The sequence below is a fragment of the Amphiura filiformis genome, chromosome 6 (genome assembly GCF_039555335.1).
Source record: "Amphiura filiformis chromosome 6, Afil_fr2py, whole genome shotgun sequence".
In the NCBI taxonomy this organism is placed as follows: domain Eukaryota; kingdom Metazoa; phylum Echinodermata; class Ophiuroidea; order Amphilepidida; family Amphiuridae; genus Amphiura; species Amphiura filiformis.
Window position 1 is genome coordinate 52,203,630 of NC_092633.1, and position 19,600 is coordinate 52,223,229.

Sequence of the window (19,600 nt, forward strand, 5' to 3'; positions counted from 1 at the left end):
ATCCATGTTACATGACAGTTCACCAAACCATCAATGGTGAGAACATGCACACTGAAACAGCAAAAACATTAACTCCTATAACTCCTGTCAACTCTTTAATTCATTACTCCAAATTGTTCTGTATTTTTGTCTTTACTGCTCTTTACCCATGCTTATTTTTAAATCAAGAAATACACTGCAGTTGTTAGTTAATTCGCTATGTTAACTCAACTTACATGCACATTTTATTTTAAAATAATTTTATATTATTTCGCAATGTATAGTTTACTATAAAGTAGATAGTGGCAAGCACATGATAAAGGACTGATCATTCACTACAATCTTCAGTTTTAAACTGTATTTTTTGAATGTGTTGATTGTTAGTCCGAAACTCCTGCAAAGCTATGGACATGGCATCTTACCTACTCCATTCTGTAATAGTCTGCATTGTGTGTTTTCTCAGTCTTCAATCATTTTGTTGAATGTAATTTTATGAATCAAATAAAAAAGATAGAAATTGGCCTCACTTTAGCTATGTGTCATTTTACAGTATTTATAATTTATAAAGTAAGACAATAATTTATTTATTTTCTATAAGTGCATGTCAAAATATGGGATATATTGTTCAATATTATAGCTAGCCCTAAAAACTTAATTTACAATCGGATTTTTCCCGTTGAAAAGACAAAACTGATGTTAAAGATAGCAATAATATCATCAATAACATTTTGAGTCAATTTTATCCATAAAACGATACAGGATAGGATAGATAATTACTTTGACTTCAATGTGGTCCATATAATGAAGATTTTGATTCTACAACATTATTAGATCTGTTATCAACATATCAATTATGCACTCACAGGCAACCAAACATCATGCTATGCTCAGTAGTCCACTGATATGACCTCGTGATCATTCCCCGCTTTGACCATGTCATTTTTTGATATGCTGATTGCTGAACAAGTTTATGTTTATATGTGTAGGCCTAACCTATGATAACTTTTTAAGTCATAATTAATTCAAACATAACTTTGGCAATACTCAATCGTTTTCGTTCGTTGAAACGGCAAAACATACTTTCTTTTCCTTGCAAATCGAATTAGCAGACATCAAAACATTTCCACCACGAGAAGTTAAAAAAATAATTCATACCAATAGAAGGAGGCTATAATCTTAGCTAATCTTTAGTGTACACAAACCCCATCTCAGAATTAGGTACCAGCCCTATGGGCTGGCGAAAAATAAGACCTCTTACCCCTTTGGACCAAAATTAGATCCCCTTTTTCAGAACCACCTCCAAATTCTCAAATTCCACCAAACGAGTTATGAAAACTACAAGGTGAATCATAATCATTGCGTTCATTTTTGGCAACATACTATTACGAGGGTCATTCAAAAAGTTCTGCCTCCACCCTCATATCTCAGCTTCTGCTTGTAGTAGCCCTTTCATATTTTCCAAGAGTATAACCTAGGAACTTATCTAGCTCAAGTGAGAACATTTTGTTTTAATATCTTTCCAACTTTGTTGTAGGTGAAGCAAAAATGAAATCAGGATTCGGTGTCGCGGAAATGGAGAAAATATGCACAAAGAAGACACAAGTAGACCAACTTGAAGTGACCATAAATACCTTTTTAGTTTAGGTCATTTCAGTTGGCTTAAATTGAAGCTGGCATAAAAAAAACAATTAGAGATTATGTAAAATGACAACAAAAACTGTTTTAACTCCAACAAAGGTTGTTGCAAAGAAAATGTTTTACTTAAAATTCCCAAAAGACATTTATGTAAAAAATTGTCTATATCACTAAAAAGGGCTAACTGGAAGCATTTTAAACCTGCTATGGAAATGGCACTTGGTACCTGAACACCAAGGAAAATAACTTGAAAATAACAAGTGACAAAAAGTGGTCGGTGTCTTTATTTTTAACTTTCAGCTCTGAGACAGAAGTTAAAATTCATTTCATACACACGGTTCCCAAACAGATTCACATGCTCTGAAAGACCATCAGATATAACAGTAAAATTTGGACTGATGCTATAGTACAATTGTTTTAAGTTAAAATGAATTTTATTACTTTTCATCTTAATGTTTGGTTACACATTTGATATTGCTTCAGTTATAATCTGTTAGCATAATCATAACACTTGCATATCGAGCGAATCTCGTAGGAGGGATATTTTCATCTTAATGTTTTACGAATTTTTTTTACCGTTTTCGATGTATCAAATCTTATTTTGGCTATGAGGTCACCCACACACACTTGGAAAAGGTATCCATATATTTGCCCACATTTGCAGACATTTGTGGTGACATCTCTTAATACTAATTATAGAGAGTTTGTCCGTCTGTCCGCGCGCTATCGCGTTCGCGTTCTCGCGGTTCGCGTTCACGCGGTGCACTATCGCGTGCTCGCAGTGCGCTATCGCCCCAGACAAACAAGAACCTAGACCTATAACTTTGGTTTGCGCAGTGAAGTCAACACTGCTTAGCAACGATTTTGACAAGGACGCAACCCGGACGCAAACAAGCAGACATGTTCGCGTCTACAGAACATGTTGCGTTTGACGCGGGCGATAACGGCGCAGCAATCACGCAAACGATCGCGTTTTTCGTTCCAGACATGAACGCTTATTTCTCCGCGTCCGACCACCCGACCAAAATCACCTTGGATACGTGGCTTCACCTACTGCCATGGTTAGGGATGGGCAGTTACAGGTCTAGGTGGTATGTCTATGAACGGGATTGTGCGCGGAGTACAGTGCACGCATCGGAAAGCATTACAGTGTGACTAACAGGTGCATCTCAACGGACCAATAGGCCTATTTTCAATACATATATTTCGATATTCGGAACACGTGCATATAGGCCTATTTCAGCAGAACATGACTATTTCCGGGGTCCTCCAGAATGGTTAACATAAAAATTATCAGTTATGGTCAGGCTATAACCGCGTTTGCGTACACAATCACGTTTCTCCCGATTGATTTTATTACTTTAGTAACAGCCTCCAATGGACAGGGCTTGGAAGAGGCGAATGGTGGATTTCCAGATTATGGGCAGGCCTACCGAACTACCTAAGTAAGCATCACAGCTACAAAACAAACATATTTGATTAAGTTGTGTCAAGTTGGGTCTTGATCATTGAGAGACGCATTTCGAAGTAGTTTGAAAGGTCAGGGCAGGTATATTGGTAACGGGTTTTGGATATTGTGAAATAGGCCTCTCACGAGAACCGCCCGACCCGAGAACCGCGAAATCTAGTTCTAATATAATCATGCTAAGTTTGCAGAAATTAAATTTTATCATGTTTATAGAACAAAAGTCATAAGAGAGGAGGTAGAACTTATTGAATGACCCTCGTGGGATATGCTCTGAACGTCCAAAATCTTCCACAGGGGGAGTGTGGATTTCAAATGGATATAGCCCATTGTGCAGTTGCCCTCTAATTTGCACATTTAATGAGCTAATTTGCTAAATGCAACTTAATTAGCCTGACAAGGAAGCTATGTATAATTTATGTATAGTTTGTTTTGTAAACAAAATAGCTCAAATAAAAATGTGTAATTCACTTACCAAGTACAAATGACCCAGAAGCCAATGACGTGGTCGAGCACATATAAAACACGACAGTTCTTTTTCAGATTTCCAACGCATGCGAAATAACTTAACGAGGATTAGTATTAAAATAGAACACGCAAACGTTAAAATTGTAACGATGAATAAATTAATAACATTTTCCATTACGGACGATGTTACAGTTTCAAGAAGTATACCAGCAAGTTAGGCCTACTAGTGCTTAAAGCTATATACACTTTTACATTTCACCACTTTTTATGATATTTAAGGCGGGTCAGAGGGGAGCATGGCCTGGCGATATTTGCACTCAAATATTGAGTCCAAAAAAGCTGCCACACAAGAAAAATTGTAGGCCTATGGGTTCTTTAAAAAAGGAGATCACAAGGCTTGATATAAGGTTTGTCAGTTTCTATTTATGTGCATTTTTTTTTTTCGGAACTGGGAGGACGCCAAATCTTTCGTTTTGATTGGCCTTAACTCAAGAAACACAGGACTTATGGTAATATAAATGCAATTATTTTTTCCTGTAAGATCAATGTATTAATATTACGTACAGTTTTTTGGTTAAATTGTTAAAATTGGAAAAATAGGCCTATGGTTCCTGCCATCCTACTCGCCTTAATTGTACGATTATCAACACCCAACAGTGGCGGATTTAGAGGGGGGCGCACCCGGCGCGCGCCCCCTCTATTTTTTGCAGATCGGCGCCTGACTCTGTGTATTTTTGCAGAGCGGCGCCTGACTTTGTGTGGGCGCCGAGCCGCAGCAGCGGCGGTGGTGGCTCGGCGCCCCCTCTATTGAAAAATCCTGGATCCGCCCCTGCCCAATCTCAAAGTACATAATTACTCAAAATAAAGAAGCAAAGTTCTAGTTTTAATATCACGGTCGGTCATCAAAACACCCTGACAACACACATATAGGGCTACAAGTTCCAAAGTACTAATTTCCTAGTACAAACAATGTCAAAACATTTTAACCGGTTTGTATCAAGTCAAGATATGCTTAAACCTGTTGGAATTGTTATCATAATCAGTAATAGGTGTATGAATAACGGGTGAATCTAGGCCAGATTTCAGCCACACATCACGTCAACAGTATCTGTTGACCATGTCCAATTAACTATTGTCTTACTATTGGGGTTACCAACGGGCAACCGAACCGCCCCCCCCCAACATATTTGCCCCTGGTGCATTTTCTGTTGAGGATTCTGTTTGGGCAAGAAAATACCGGGTGTCCCAAAAAAAGGTTACATGTAGATTTTTGAAAATAATCTATGTTAATGTTGACAAATATAAATATCCTTTTCATGATATAATCTATGTACCCTCTACTAGTACCCCTGTGAATGTCAAGTTCACAACCTACGTAGGCCTACTTTGTCTGCATTCCACGCATTCCTGAGCAAGCTCTTTACATGACATAATGCAACACGTACGCGGTTCATTTACCGTCACAGCCCACGTGCATTTGGCGGGGCACTTGAGTAGGCTCAGCCATATCATGGCAGATGCAGTATTTTATTCTGATAAACAAAGAATAAAACTTGTTTAGTTTTATTTCAAGAGTTCAGGCAGAAATGTAAAAACAAAGAGCAGCGATTTTAAGTCAACAAAATCCAAACAAGGCCTAAATGCAAAAGATTTTTATTCATTTCACTATGTTGGTGACAGGAGTTACAGCGTGCAGAACTTCTTTCACCAAAAACGTGTTCTTCTCTAATGACCATCTTCTTTTATTTGTTACCACCAAGAGCCCAAGAAGTTATGAAACTAATTTATTTTCAGTGTACAATATTTAATTGTTCAATATCTTTCTTTTGTGCAATAAGTTCAACAATGAACAATAAGAAAAACATAAAATTAATAAAGAAAAAAATCTGAAAACAAAGATGTGTGTGTGTTCAACTATTGTTGTGCGATATTTTGATGGTTAGCCACTCTTGATACCCCTGTCATCTTGCGCTCATAGGTTAAGTTGCTTTTAAGGTACGGAATTGAAACTTAACAAACAGTTACAAGAAGTATCAATTAATAATATCTGAAAAAATTACATTGTTTTGTTGTACCATCACAAAATGCGGTTCATTCTCTACATGTAACCTTTTTATGGGACACCTTGTACTACATAAATCTGGATAACAGTTTCCAAAGACGATAATAAAAAAAAAACACCAAAAAACAGAACGCGTCCGACGTTTTCAAAATCCGTTCCATTTGAACACATCGGACACGTTCTGCAGGTGTTCAAATTTGTCATTAAAAATTTGAACACCTCGCCTCCGTCTGTATGCACAAAACAAGTTAGACCAGATCTAACTTTAAACCTGTTCTAATGGAGATTAGTCCTATGTATGGGGAAGGAACTTTTTGGTATTTACATGCCTTATTCTATATCATTAAGGGCAAGTATGCAGCTTAATGACTACAGTAAAAGGATGTCTCTCTAATTCTAACCTCCCCTCGTTAGTATAGACCTGGTCTAACTTGTTTTGTGTATACGGACCAGTTTATACGTGTTTTTATATATTTCCTTTAGAAACCTGAGAAAATGAGTCAACACAATTTTTGAAAAGCAATAAAGTATATAAAAAGTTTTTATTAATGTGCAGATAGCTAGCTTTCCATCTTCCATTCGTTCTTTAATTTAGTGGAATTGTGTTATAACATTTTAACATTTAAAATATGGTCAACATTCATAAACACATCTACGACCACACAAGGTTCTGCCTAATTCTGCATGTGTACGGGTATGCCCTTCATTGCACGAGAAGCATAAGCCAAAACAATACATTTTTATGTATTTGTGATGCGATCATGCCAATTGAGTCGGATGTCGAAGTCTTGCAATTATAATTACCGTAAAACCCCGTCTACAAGCATATAGAGTGCTTCTGATGAAAGCTACATTAATCCAGGCGTCATTATGGAGTTTGAGCAAATAAATTACGGATCCAAGCATATACAAACAAGTATTAATTTAAGACCAATCTATTGTATTGGTATATTTACGCTTGGTTCGAATTAATTTAGCTTTCATAAAAAACACTATATTATGCTTGTAGACAGGGTTTTACGGTATGTTCATTATAAGCGCTACATTTGGCTGAAATCGAATTATTTGTTTTTCTATTATATGAAAAATTATAGCGTAACTTGAATAATGGAAACTGTCAAATGATGTCTTATTTTTGATATGACCAACTGCATCTCAAAATTCAAAATCAGCGGGCGCCCGGCATCCGACGCCTATAATCACAGACCGTAAAAAGAATATGGTTTGCGTCATAGGCCTATGTCAATCAAACTCAGAAACGGATTGTTTTATACGATCTGTCGTGTAAATTGAAATTTCTGAACGCAGATCACAGCGTGCCCTATGGTTATTTTTTCACTTTCAATCATGTAAACTGTCTCAAAAGTTGTGTTTTAATAATAGGGAAATTTTCTTCCTGAAGACACCACGTCAACAATGTCTAGAAAACTTAGTTTTTGCAATTAAATATTTCGCCATTTTCTGCAAAACCTTTTATGAAGGCACCAGACACACCAACCTTCCTTTTACGCGCTCTAACCAATCAAGGGTTGTAGGAAGTTTGATTGACAGTGACGTCAAACGAAAACCAGTCTTTTTAAAATTTGTTTCAGATTATAATTATAATAAGCACTTGATCGTGTGGGATCAGCAAAATTTCGAAATTTTACTGATCAGTAGATGATGATAGCGAAATTCATAAAATGCTGTACTTCGATTATTTCCACCGTGATAAAAAGACATTACCCAGCGAACACAAAACGTTTTCGAAATTATTCGCAAAAGATTAGAAAAGGTTGCCAGAAAACAAACGTTTAAATATATATATATATATATATATATAAAGTGTAGTAAACATTCAAAAAACATTTGTTGATAACCTAATGCAAATATTCTAACTTAATGTTATTTAAGTATTGACAAAGTATTTGGCAAAAAATGTTTGCAAAACATTTTACAATAGCATTTTGACAACATTTTAAAACGTTTTTACTAAAACGAAAACGTTTAACGTTTTGTGCTGGATATTTAAATACTGTAACAAGTATACTTTACAAGTGACTAACTTTGGAATTTAGAGTAAATTTGAAATCATGACAAATTATCCGTCTGATGATCGGTTTACCCAATGATCGTAAGTGAGGGTATTCCGTGAAACTTTAAGTAACGGTTGCCTTGCCAGAGGTCTATACTTTGTAAATACTGTAACATATAGCTAAGAACAATTGAAAATGTCTGGCAACTATACCATTATTTTTACGTTACGTTATGGGCCTAATTTTATTTTCATTTATATTATATGAGCATTGTTGTTGTTGTTGTTGTTGTTGTTGTTGTTATTATTATTATTATCATTATTTCATCTGTAACACAGCCAGCTTTAAAATCAAATTAAATTAAAATGTCCAAATCATAATTCCCTTGGCTTGATATTCAAATGTATTCCATTTTTAGCACGTAGTACTACTGAGAAGAATTTCTCCACTGGGACCGTTTCGTCAACTCTTAGATGGAAATGCCTCAGCACTATCGCTACTGTCACCTTCATCTCGTTCATTGCAAAGTTTTGTCCGATGCAGTTCCTGTGAAATTAATTAAAGAAAATTAATTAATTACCGAGTAGATGCATATATGCACATAATTATGTTGGCTATGTGAAATTGAGTGGCGAGGTGACTTTTCATTAACCATGATTTATTTTTGGGGGGCTGATTTTGAAAAAGTTGACGTTTTTTTTCAAATTTTGGACTTTTTTGGACTAGGGGAGGCGGATTTTGAAAAGGTGGCAAGTTATAAAAAAACAAACAATTTTTTCGCTAGCTACGCTCGCAAATGGGACTTTTTGGATCAAAAAATGGGGATTTTTTTGTGCATTTTGGGATTGGGGGGCGTCCGCCCTAGCGCCACCCCCTCTGGTTACGGACCTGATCCTGATTATTCATTAGTAGATGAGATAAAATTATATCACAGCTAGAACCGTTGGTGAGGTGCTGTATGCATTTATAGTATCATATCTAGAACATTGATTTGATATTTCCCTTACCTATAGAGACGTCCTTATTCGAGGGCTGAGGTTCCGAGATGCTGCTGAAGATGGCACTCGTTAGAGTTCCAAAAGCTCAGCCCTCTGAAAAGGACTTCTCTGGGGAAAGATTAAATCCCACTCACAACTTACAACATTATCAGAAGACTTAACCTCCACAGACACTTATGAGACATTTTAAGGTTGGTCTTAACTTTGGAATTATGGAAATTATTTGAGCCTCATAACTGCTCAATTGTGGGCCTAAAGTATATAAAAGTAGGCCAATATAGTTAAAAACACTTTTTGGACAACATATACCAATTTTTGGAGACATAATAAGTTTATGGCACAAATGCTCGCGAAAATTGTGCCATATTGAAGCTAAACTGGTGTAATATGGTGCAAAAGTGAATCGCGCAAAAGCGAAAAAATCAGTGGCACTTTTGGGGCTAAAATGGCCAAATATGAGGTTAATTTGGAGCTATTTGGTCACAAACCCACAAGCGTCAACATTTTAGGATTTACCCCATCCCATCCCCGGGATCTACGCCTATGCCGAAGTCAATGAAAATACCGTTAATTCAAAAGTTTAGTATAATTATAGGGTATTTAGTAAGGACAGTGATGTGACTAAATTTCTGACATGTAATACCTTGGTCCTGCTGAAAATGGAACGTAAGCATGAGAAGATCGTCCTCGACTATTCTCAGGGCTAAATCGTTCTGGAATGAAAGTTTCTGGGTCTTTCCAAACGTTTTCATTAAGATGCATGCTACCAAGTTGAATGGTTAGATTTGTGCCTACAAATACAAACAAACAAGCAAACAAGATAGAGGTAGATTAGTATTATTTATGCCAGATATATTGCGACTGATATTCAATGCATTGTCTTCTTAGAAGAAGGTCCATCAAGTATATACATCTTGGCTCAGGGGCGTAGCAAGTGGGTGGACAGGGTGGACGAAGTCCAGGGACCCCGAGGGTTCAGGGGCCCGAGCAAAAGCGAAAATGTAGTGGTTTAGGGATAGGGCTGATAAAGGAGATGCTAAAAGGGTCCCGCACTGCTCCTTGTCCATGGGGCCCCGAGGCTCTTGTTACGCCCCTGTCTTGGCTAGGCAGGTAGATCCCTGTACAGCCAGCTGATGTTGTATTCATCAAACTCTTCAAAGTCCAGTGGCACCATGTGGGGACTTGTAGATCAGACCCCGGGGACAGACATCAATGTTGTGCTCCATTGTATCGTTTGGATTTCAACACATTCACAGTTGGGCGATGATGCTGCGCCAATCTTGTGTAAGAAGTGCTTGGTGCATCTACGACTCTATAGTCCTTGTCCTATTTTAAGTCACACAGGTCTTCCGTGGAAGATCCCAGCCACTTGGATTAGAAGAGGACTCGGTGAAAAACAATGAAAAATTTGCACTATTTCGCGATTTTGAAAATACCGTTTCTTAAACCAAATGTTCATGAAATCGAGGGCCCACCAATATAATAAACCAAAATGACTGAATACACCTCGAATCTAACCTAACTGGCTGAAAATACAAATCCCCGTACCCTTATTTCCACTAATAACTCCTTCCTCCCCACCCACCCAACCTACCCTTACCGCCCGGGTTCAGTACTCACCAGGTGGGGCAGCTTGACCATCCATGAATTTAAGCGGTCGTTCTAGTTGTCTGTTGATCATAGGTACGGGCGTGTGTAAGCGTAGACTTTCCTTTAGACACTTGTCAAATACGGCAGTTTATGCAAATCATCCCTATAATAAATATAAATATTTTTACGTATACACAATGGTCATATTAGACTTGAAATAATTATTTGTAACAACGTAATTTTGGCCGTACACTACGAATGAGCCGTAAAGTCGGCAAATTGTATTCTGAGTTACAGTGTAAAATGTGCGTGAAGGTCGTATTCATAGGTACCTAAATTTGGTGCGACAAGTATCTCATTTGTCAAACACCATTTAAACCAATCAATAATCCTATTGCTAAAGAGGATTTTACTTTCTTGAAATCCGAAATCTCAAAATCCAAGATGGCCACCACTAATGAATTAAATATTCTAATATAGGTAACATGTTTTTGTTGTTGATCCTAGTGTTATATCAACCAATTTTGGGATTTATGTTACATATTAGGCCAATGGAACTCGATTATTAGTTTCCGATTGGATGGTTGAAAAAAAGGACGAGGTCGCTATTTCATTATTCGGTCTCTTTTCATTATCCATTATGTCAACAAAATCAATGATTTTATGAACAGCTTTCCCCAAATTTAGGTACCCCACCAGTACCAAAGTATATTGTTGATGAAAGACCATCTCAAAACAAGTATTAATGCTTAGAATTTAGATAATCTTTACAGACATTTTGCAACAGATTGAGAAAAGATTTGAATTTGTTTTTATTAAAATGAAAAGAAATGTGCAATTTTTGTGATCACTAGAAACATGATGAGGTAATCCTTAAATTTCCATTATTTACTACATCCTCTACCCCCACAACTAAGAAAAACTGCTGATTATGATCAGCAGGGGATGTCAGCCATTTTGAGAGATTCAATTTTGATTATTTCCATCTTAATTTTCAGATAATTGACTTTTTAATGAAAATAATGAAAGTTTTTGTCAAATTGAAAAGGTGATGCGGGTGGGCCAATAGGAAACTAACAATCGAGTTCCATTAGCCTTAAAGTAGCATTTTGATTGTAAATCACCCCTTTTAGGGATCGGATAGCAACGTTTTTGCACAGTATTTTTTTGGGACCTGGGAGCATATCAGACACACCAAATTGAATTCTGAATACGAGAAATGACCTTTTGATATCAAATAATTTAGATTATTTGAAATTTGTGATATAATACCAATTTAATGGCAAATTACTAAAAATTGATATTTTTGACATTTACAGTCAAAAAGACTTCACAATTTTAGGTCTTTTTTTGGGGGGAGGTCAACAATTAAATAATAGGTAACAGATGGAAAAGTCAAAATTTTCATATAATTGACGGCTGTTCTTCCCAGCTACATACACATTACCACTATATAGTTAAGTACATATTATCAGATTTATCAAGTTTATTTCGAGGACTGTTAAATGTCAAAAATATCAATTTTTTACATTATGTATTATAATTTCACAAAATCAAAATTATTTGATATCGGAAGGACATTCCTCGTATTCAGAATGCAATTTGGTGTGTCTTAATGGGCTCTCAGGTCCAAAAAATACTGTGCAAACGTTGCTATCCGATCCCTTAACAACATAATTTCTCCTACCATCCTATGCGATCCTCTTCTTTATCCATAAGTAGTTGATCAACTTCATCTCGACATTTTTGTTGGTATTCCGGATGGCGAGCCATGTTGTAGAGCATCCACGATATGCCACTTGCTGTTGTGTCGTGACCTTCAAACATGAAAGTGTCAACTTCATCTTCAATTTCTTTATCTGTCAAACCATTGCCATCGTCATCCTATATTCAATGAATATGTTGTAAAAGCTGGTATAATAAAACTATATTATAATTATTATGAAGCAGATTCTTCACAAATATTCAGAAGAGGGTTATCCGATGATATACAACAGTGGAGTGCAAACTTTGGGACTTGGTGGGCTAGAAATAACAAAAGAAAAAAGTTGGACTTAAGGGGCATTTGATAAACGATAAGTACAAGCAAGTAAACTTTGAATTTGTTTGTCATAAATTCTTTCAAGTTTGTGATGCATTGATTGCTCTTTTTGCGTAGGTCTATCTCTGGCTCAAAAATCAAAATCTAAACAAGATCATTGAAACAAGTGCCCGTACCGCAAGAAATTTCAAAACTAATTTTACCTTTTTCTTCTTCAAGGATCTCGCGGGCCGCACAAAATTCGCTGGTATTATAATGAGTTCAATTGGAGAGCGAGTGTTCGAAATAAGCACTTATCCTCTTGTCCAAAAATCACTGGGGACAACCATATTGAGATATGTACTTATCCCCTGGACAACCACTATATTTACCTCTTAAATAGGACACAATTTTGGGGACAACCAAAATGTTTTGAGGACAAGCAGAATTTATGCTTTGGTTGTCCTCGGGACAACCTCCATATTTTCCTTATTTCGGACACTGCCCGTAGGTCCCCTCCCCTCATGTCACTGCCTTCAAGCGTAATGGTTCTTCAAATAGAACCGTTGAACACACTCTTTCCGACATTTACAGAACTTTTGGTTGTTCTCGATGATCAAGTTAATGGATGCAGGACAGGTCTCAAAACCTTAAAACTTTTTTTTTTTCTGTAGAAAGTGTACGGTAGATTATTATAATGAGTTCAATTGGAGAGCGAGTAATATCTCCTAACAGTAGAAAGGTTCCAGGCAACAAGAACCATTTCATTAAGAAGCCGTCGATAAGACGAAACTTTTAATCAATCTGAATTGGTTTCCTGATTTTTAATTACACCTGAACCAATTCGTCCCATTTCACATGTCGAACTCAAACTTACTCTTGCGCCAACAAGGATGTCCACGAAATCAACGTATTGTCGAGTCTTTTTCAGTCCTTGGGCAACATTTTTTACTTCCAATTTTCTCTCAGCGATGACATCATGAGTGAATGCATGCGCAGCTCCAACAGCACGTCGCCATCGCCATCCCGTTGGAGTCATGTGATATATAAAGTCATTGTGATGGAATATGTTTATGACTCGCTTCATTATTAATTCAGACATCTCGTAGACACTTTTGATGTATGGATGAGTAAGACTGATATAAAGATAGATAAAGAAATGTTTTATTATGAAATAAAAACAATAGTATAGCAATTAATCATCATCATCATCATCGTCGTCATCACCGCTGCCATCGTCGTCTTTGCCAATCGATAAATAATAATAATATCCCAACTTTTGGTAGCGCTTGCACAATTGTTTTTTTTTTATTTTGAGAGAGAGACCCAGCAAACACAAAACGTTTTCGACATCATTCGCAAAAGGTTATAAAAGGTTGTCAGAAAACGTTTAAATGTCGGGTTAAATAAAGGGTATATTAAGAGTATAAAACGTTTTCATAACCTTAAACAACATTTTTTGATAATCTACTGCTCAGCAAACAAAAATGTTTTACAGAAAACGTTTAAATGTCGGGTTATATAAAGGGTATAAAAACGTTTTAATAACATTCTAGAAACATTCTTGAAAACTTGATACAAAACATTTTAAACAGAATGTTATTTTGGGGTTGAAAAAATATATGACGAAAAATGTTTGCCCAAAATATTTTCAATAACGTTTTAAAAAAGTTTTCATGACCTTTATATAACCCGACATTTAAATGTTATTAAAAGGTTTTAAAAAAAACATTTTAAGAACATTTTTGTGTTTGCTGGGTTCAAATATTTTAACATAATGTTATTTAAGTATTGACACAATATTTGGCAAAAATGTTTGCAAAAATAGTTTACAATAACATTTTTGAAAATATTTAAAATATTGTTGTAGTGTGTTTTCATACAAAACGTTTTAAAACGTTATCATGACCTTTATATAACCCGACATTTTAATGTTATTAAAACGTTTTTACCTAAACCAAAAGCCAAAATATAACTTATTTAAAACGTTTTTAAAACGTTTCTGTGTTTGCTGGGGAGGCTGTATATACTATACCTGTCGGTTTGGCAGTTACTTTCGATGCTGAAGATACATTTTAGAAGGCTATCGAGAGTGAATAGGCTGATATCTTTGAACATTTCTCTGGATACTTCTTTGCCTTGAGAAGCAAGTTTCCATTTTTTCTGTAAATTAGAAGTATTTTTCAGTATTATTTGTAATTGTATCAACTATACATAAAACAAACACATCATTAATAATTCCAGCTCAAATAATTATTTTCCCAGGACTTTTGGGAGTATTATATCATTATTTTGTACTTTGAAAAATCAATATGATAGTGCTGTGGTGCTAGTTGATATGCTCTTCAGCTCTCTTCCGGTCCTCCAGTTCGAGGGGACTAAACTGTCCAACAAGGGCTGATATTATTCATATAGAAGACATAAATTCTTCCCATCCCGATTTCATCTGGGTTATATTTTTCGAGGGGACAATCTGGCCCAGCTGATTACGCCCCCTGAACAATTTAACATACCACAAGTGTTAACGCTGACTCATTAAACAGTCTCGTGTACGGTTTCAAAACCTCAAAATGAAATGCAGGGGTGAGCAGTTTACGATTTCGTTGCCACTTCTTCCCTCCACTTATGAGCAGTCCATCGCCAACCCAAGGTTTGACGAAGCCGTAACTGTACGCCTCCTTTGGTTCTGTAAAAAGAGATATAGACACATTTCCAAACTTAATGAATTCTTCCTGGCCGCTCTCTGCACTTTTCACAACTTTATTTTTTGTTAGGTCTTTTGTTTCAGTTTGTTTCCTTCGGTATTTTGTGTGGAAACTATTATTATTTACAACTGTTGCACAGTGCTCCCGACAAGGGATCGGGATCAAATGGGCACGAAGAGTCTTGCCTTCATGGAGTCCACGTGACCATCTCTGATGATGTCTGACCCTTTGGAAGAACGTATGGGACATCCTAAACGTGTTTAAGCGGAGGTCAATGAGAGGATAATTATAAGCCTGCTACCACATTGCTTTATTCTGAGGCGCCAAAATCGGATTGACAAGGTAGCGGGAGTGCTAGAGAGATCAAACGCCTGTCAGCAGTATGTGACAAATGTACAATGATGGTGGCCACACAAAATACTGAATGAAAGTTCAAACAAAAGCACTGAAACTCGATTTAAAAAGAAAACTAAAACAAAGGAACTGTGAAAAAGTGTGACATATGTCATATGTGATGCGATCAAGCAAAATCAGTCGGAACTCAAAAATATTGATTTTGAGATATAGCCAAACAAAGGAATATTTTTTTTCTATTGTTTCCTGTTGTTTGGGAAACACTTTAATTACTCATATCTTTGGAACTGGTTGTTCAATTTAAATAGGATTTTCTGCAAAATGCAGCTTTGTAAATGTTTTTACTCTCATATAAGAAACTGAAAATTTATTATGTCCGAGTTCCGACTGATTTTGATTGATCGCATCACATATATAGAAGAAACATTTAAACAATTAGTAGTCTTCAGTGATTGAAGAAATGTGAGTTTTTTTCTGCTTGTAGCCTTTTGTAGGCTTGTGGTAGCAAATCCAAAGATGTGTCAAACCAGGAAAGGCTCTTTTTCAAGAGTAAAGATAATTTTTGCATTCAGTGTATATACGCTATACAAAATAACGCATAAATTATGTAAGCTTACCTGCAGTACCAAGAATAGTTTTGATTGTCTCTGGGCTAAGAACAGCAAGGTAACATCGGAATGGTCCCAGCCATACTTGAGCAACACCGGTGACTGCTTTGGAAGCTTCATGGGCAAACTTGCTTATTATTATAGTAGGATCTAACTGAACAGAAATAACATGTGTTGTGAATTATTGTCAGCTATATATTATAAGCCTATGCAATTATATATCATCATGATCATTATGGGGCCTGTGCCCGGGGGGTACTCAATAGGCTACAAATGACCATACGGGGACGTGCCGCAAACATCAGCCTTCTGGTATATCAATGACCCCTTTTTCAAAGCCTATTTTGGTATATGAATGGGTCTTTTTTCAAAATTTTCTCAATTTTTTCGGAAAACAGCCCAATTTTTCCTTAATCTAGCCAAAATTTCCCAAAATTTTGGGAAAATTAGTAAAAACTAAGACAATTTTGGGTAAATTCGGCCGAAAATGTTGACTTTTGGTATATCAATGGGTCCAAATTTTTTGAAAAATTTGTATATTTATGGGTCTACTTCCAAAATCTCAGCGGCACGTCCCTACCAAAACCAAACTTGAGTACCCCCGGGGCCTGTGTGGATCCGGGGATCAGTTAACTAACATGAGTCTTTCTACGTGCCAAAAAAAAGCTATATGAGTTTTAAAAATGTCCAATAGTTAAAAAATTATAGCGAGACCAACAAATATTGGGCGTAAAGCATCCAATTTTATCATTAGGCCTATTATGTCAATTTATTGACATTAAACCCAACATACAGGTATAGTATTATGTGTTGGCTCCAATATTTTCACACACTTGGGATTCATCAAAACATAATAAATAATGGGTGCAAAATAGGACCCGCAATAGGTTTGAACTGTTCATGAGACCAAATTTACAAGTCGACCTGAAATGACCTTTGAACTATACGACCTTAAACACCTCCCCCACCCCCCAACCCCCCAAAAAAGGGGGAACCAGAGTTTCTGACCATGACCCACCTATTTATACGCAAATCTGAAGTCAATCCGCCTGTCCATTTAGCAACGGAAGGAAGCACAGACGGACTGTGTAAAAAAGCTTAAAAACACTGCTAATTCGTGGTGGAGGCATATCAAAACCAAAAAAAGAAAAGTAAATCCCGGGGCGAAATCCAATTCCAAGACAAGGGGCCCTCCCGTAAGAGGGCGCCCAAAAACCTCCTATAGCCTATTGATGCTCCTATTATCTGGCCCCTAGTATTATGTGACACGCAACGCAGCTACAACTTCTTCATTTCCCGGAACACAAAATGAAAACATTTATATTTAGCGTTTTTATAAGCCTATCAAATAACATGTTATAAAATACTAGTAGGCCTATCACTATAAATTATTAATACGTACCATAGCAGTGTGTCCAAACAGCCAGTGCCTGGGGTTGACTTTAAGCTTTTCAAAATCTCTCAGTTTTCTTTCATTGTCCCACCTATCTTGTAGCGCTTGTACCAGTAGCTTTAGTAGATTTATTATAACAAATACCAGTATGGTCACGGCAACGACCCGCACAGTATTATTGTTCACAAAAGACTCGAGTAGAGATTGATTTGTACTCATTGTAGCGGCCATGTTGCCGATTTTCCGGGCCGATTTTCCGTTAAATAAATAATGGGCCACGAAGCTTTATCGAATTCAAAGGTCAACTCCTCTGTTGAGATCATGCAGATAATAATAGGCCTATGTACCTGCGTTTACCATGTTTATTGAGCAGCAGATAGTTGCAAATGAACCAGATTCATCTCATCAACACTGAACCTGAATACACAGTGTTTCGCGAGGACTATCACGGAGATCAAAAACATTTGACCCCCTAGTTTACTGAATAAATACCGCTCACTGTTTATGGGCACAGACCACCAAATAACTACTCCAGTGAACGTGCTGACAGTGCTCACGTAAAATCGGCAACTGTTTTACCTGGCGTTTTCTATCCCGATCCCGTGTGACAATATTTTTCACTTTTCACGTCATCCCTGCAGGATGAATTTGCATTAATTTTTTAAGGTCCAATTTTGGTTAACTTTACAGATTCAGTTTTATAGGGTTAATTGTTGGTTTCCGTCTTTCTCAAGAACGTAGGCTCTCATTTGCTCATCCCAATTGATAACCATTTCGGAGTAGGCCTAGATCATGTAGATTACTAATTTCAAATCATCATACTGAAATGGTTACGTTTCTATCCAAGAACAACAAATGAAACAACATATATATTATAAAGAAAGTATTATTTTCAATGGAAAGTTTATTCATTTATCCAAACAAAATAAACTTCTAGCATTATACTAAAATACTTATAATGCAGAGTTAGCGTAGCGTGCCCCCCCCCTCCAATCCATTTGAAAAATTTGAAAATTGGCGAAAGTAGGATAGGAAGACTCATGCTGACTCACGCTATGCCACTGCAGTTACTATTAATATTATTTCAACATTTTGGATAAAAGAATAACAAAATTAAAATTTGACGGAAATCGTACATTATGGCTTTAATTATTAACTACACCAGGCACAAAAAGAAACTCGTCAGTTATATTCATCCTTGCTGTTCAATAACTTGATAATTTTGGATTATTCTGAAATATACATTTTGTTAATTAGACTTTACTTTCTCATTTGACACCCTATTCGTGAAAAACGAACAAGAATTGACCAAGATATCCGCCTCCAAAGCCTCAAACCCCAAAATCAAAAGTTGCATTTTCAACGATTTTCAATGGGAACGCATCGTTGTATTGCACACAAGCACCACGGGCCAATCAATAAAGCACACAGTGTAACAGGCACAATTGAATCGTTAAAATTGCAACTTTTCATTTTGGGGTTTGAGAGTTTGGAAGCGTATAACTTGGTCAATTCTTGCTCAATGTTCACGAACAGGGTGTCAAGTGAGAAAGAAAAGTCCAATTAACAAAATGTATATTTCATAATAATCCAAAATTATCAAGTTATTGAACAGCAAGGATGAATATAACTGACGAGTTTCTTTTTGTGCCTGGTGTATATAGTTGAGTCAAGATATCATGTTTAAAGTGCTTGGGATATAACGAGTTGTGTAAAGATACAATTTGTGATTGTGTTTCCATGCTTGTTAAAAAAGGGTAAAGGAGCTGGAGACGAACAAGTGTATATATAAACAGTGAACGGAGTGCCCATCTCTCTTGCATTGGCGATTGGGCCAGACTCCTCCATGTAATGTTGCTGTGGGGGGATCGCTACACCTCCTCCACACCGAGTCTGTTACCTTTCCCAGCATTAAAGAATGCCGGTACCCATTGATACACCTGGATGGAGAGGAGTAATCGAGATAAAGTACCTTACTCAAGGGCACAACACGATGGCGTCGCCGGGGCTCGAACCCATAACCTTCCGATTATGAGTCGGAGCCCGTTCCGCTCTGCCACCGCGCTCCCGGTATAGTGTTAGTGTTAAACTATTGTTTTTATTAATCATTTGTATTATATGCAACAGTTTCATGCTATTGTGCAATAACCATGACAGCACGATGATTACAGTGACAGTGCCTATTTGGGCCCCGCCCCCTAGTGCAAGGAAAAAAGAGGAAAAGGGGGGAGAGAGAGGAAAAAAGAGAGAAGAGAGTGGGAGAGGAGGGAAAGAGAGATATTGGAATCCATACGATATGCAATATACC

At 36.8% G+C, this 19,600-nt stretch overlaps 1 pseudogene; it reads right to left on the reverse strand.

Moving 5' to 3' along the window:
• Nucleotides 1-6,118: 6,118 nt before the first annotated feature.
• Nucleotides 6,119-17,723, reverse strand: LOC140155583 (cytochrome P450 4F2-like; annotated as a pseudogene).
• Nucleotides 17,724-19,600: the final 1,877 nt, after the last annotated feature.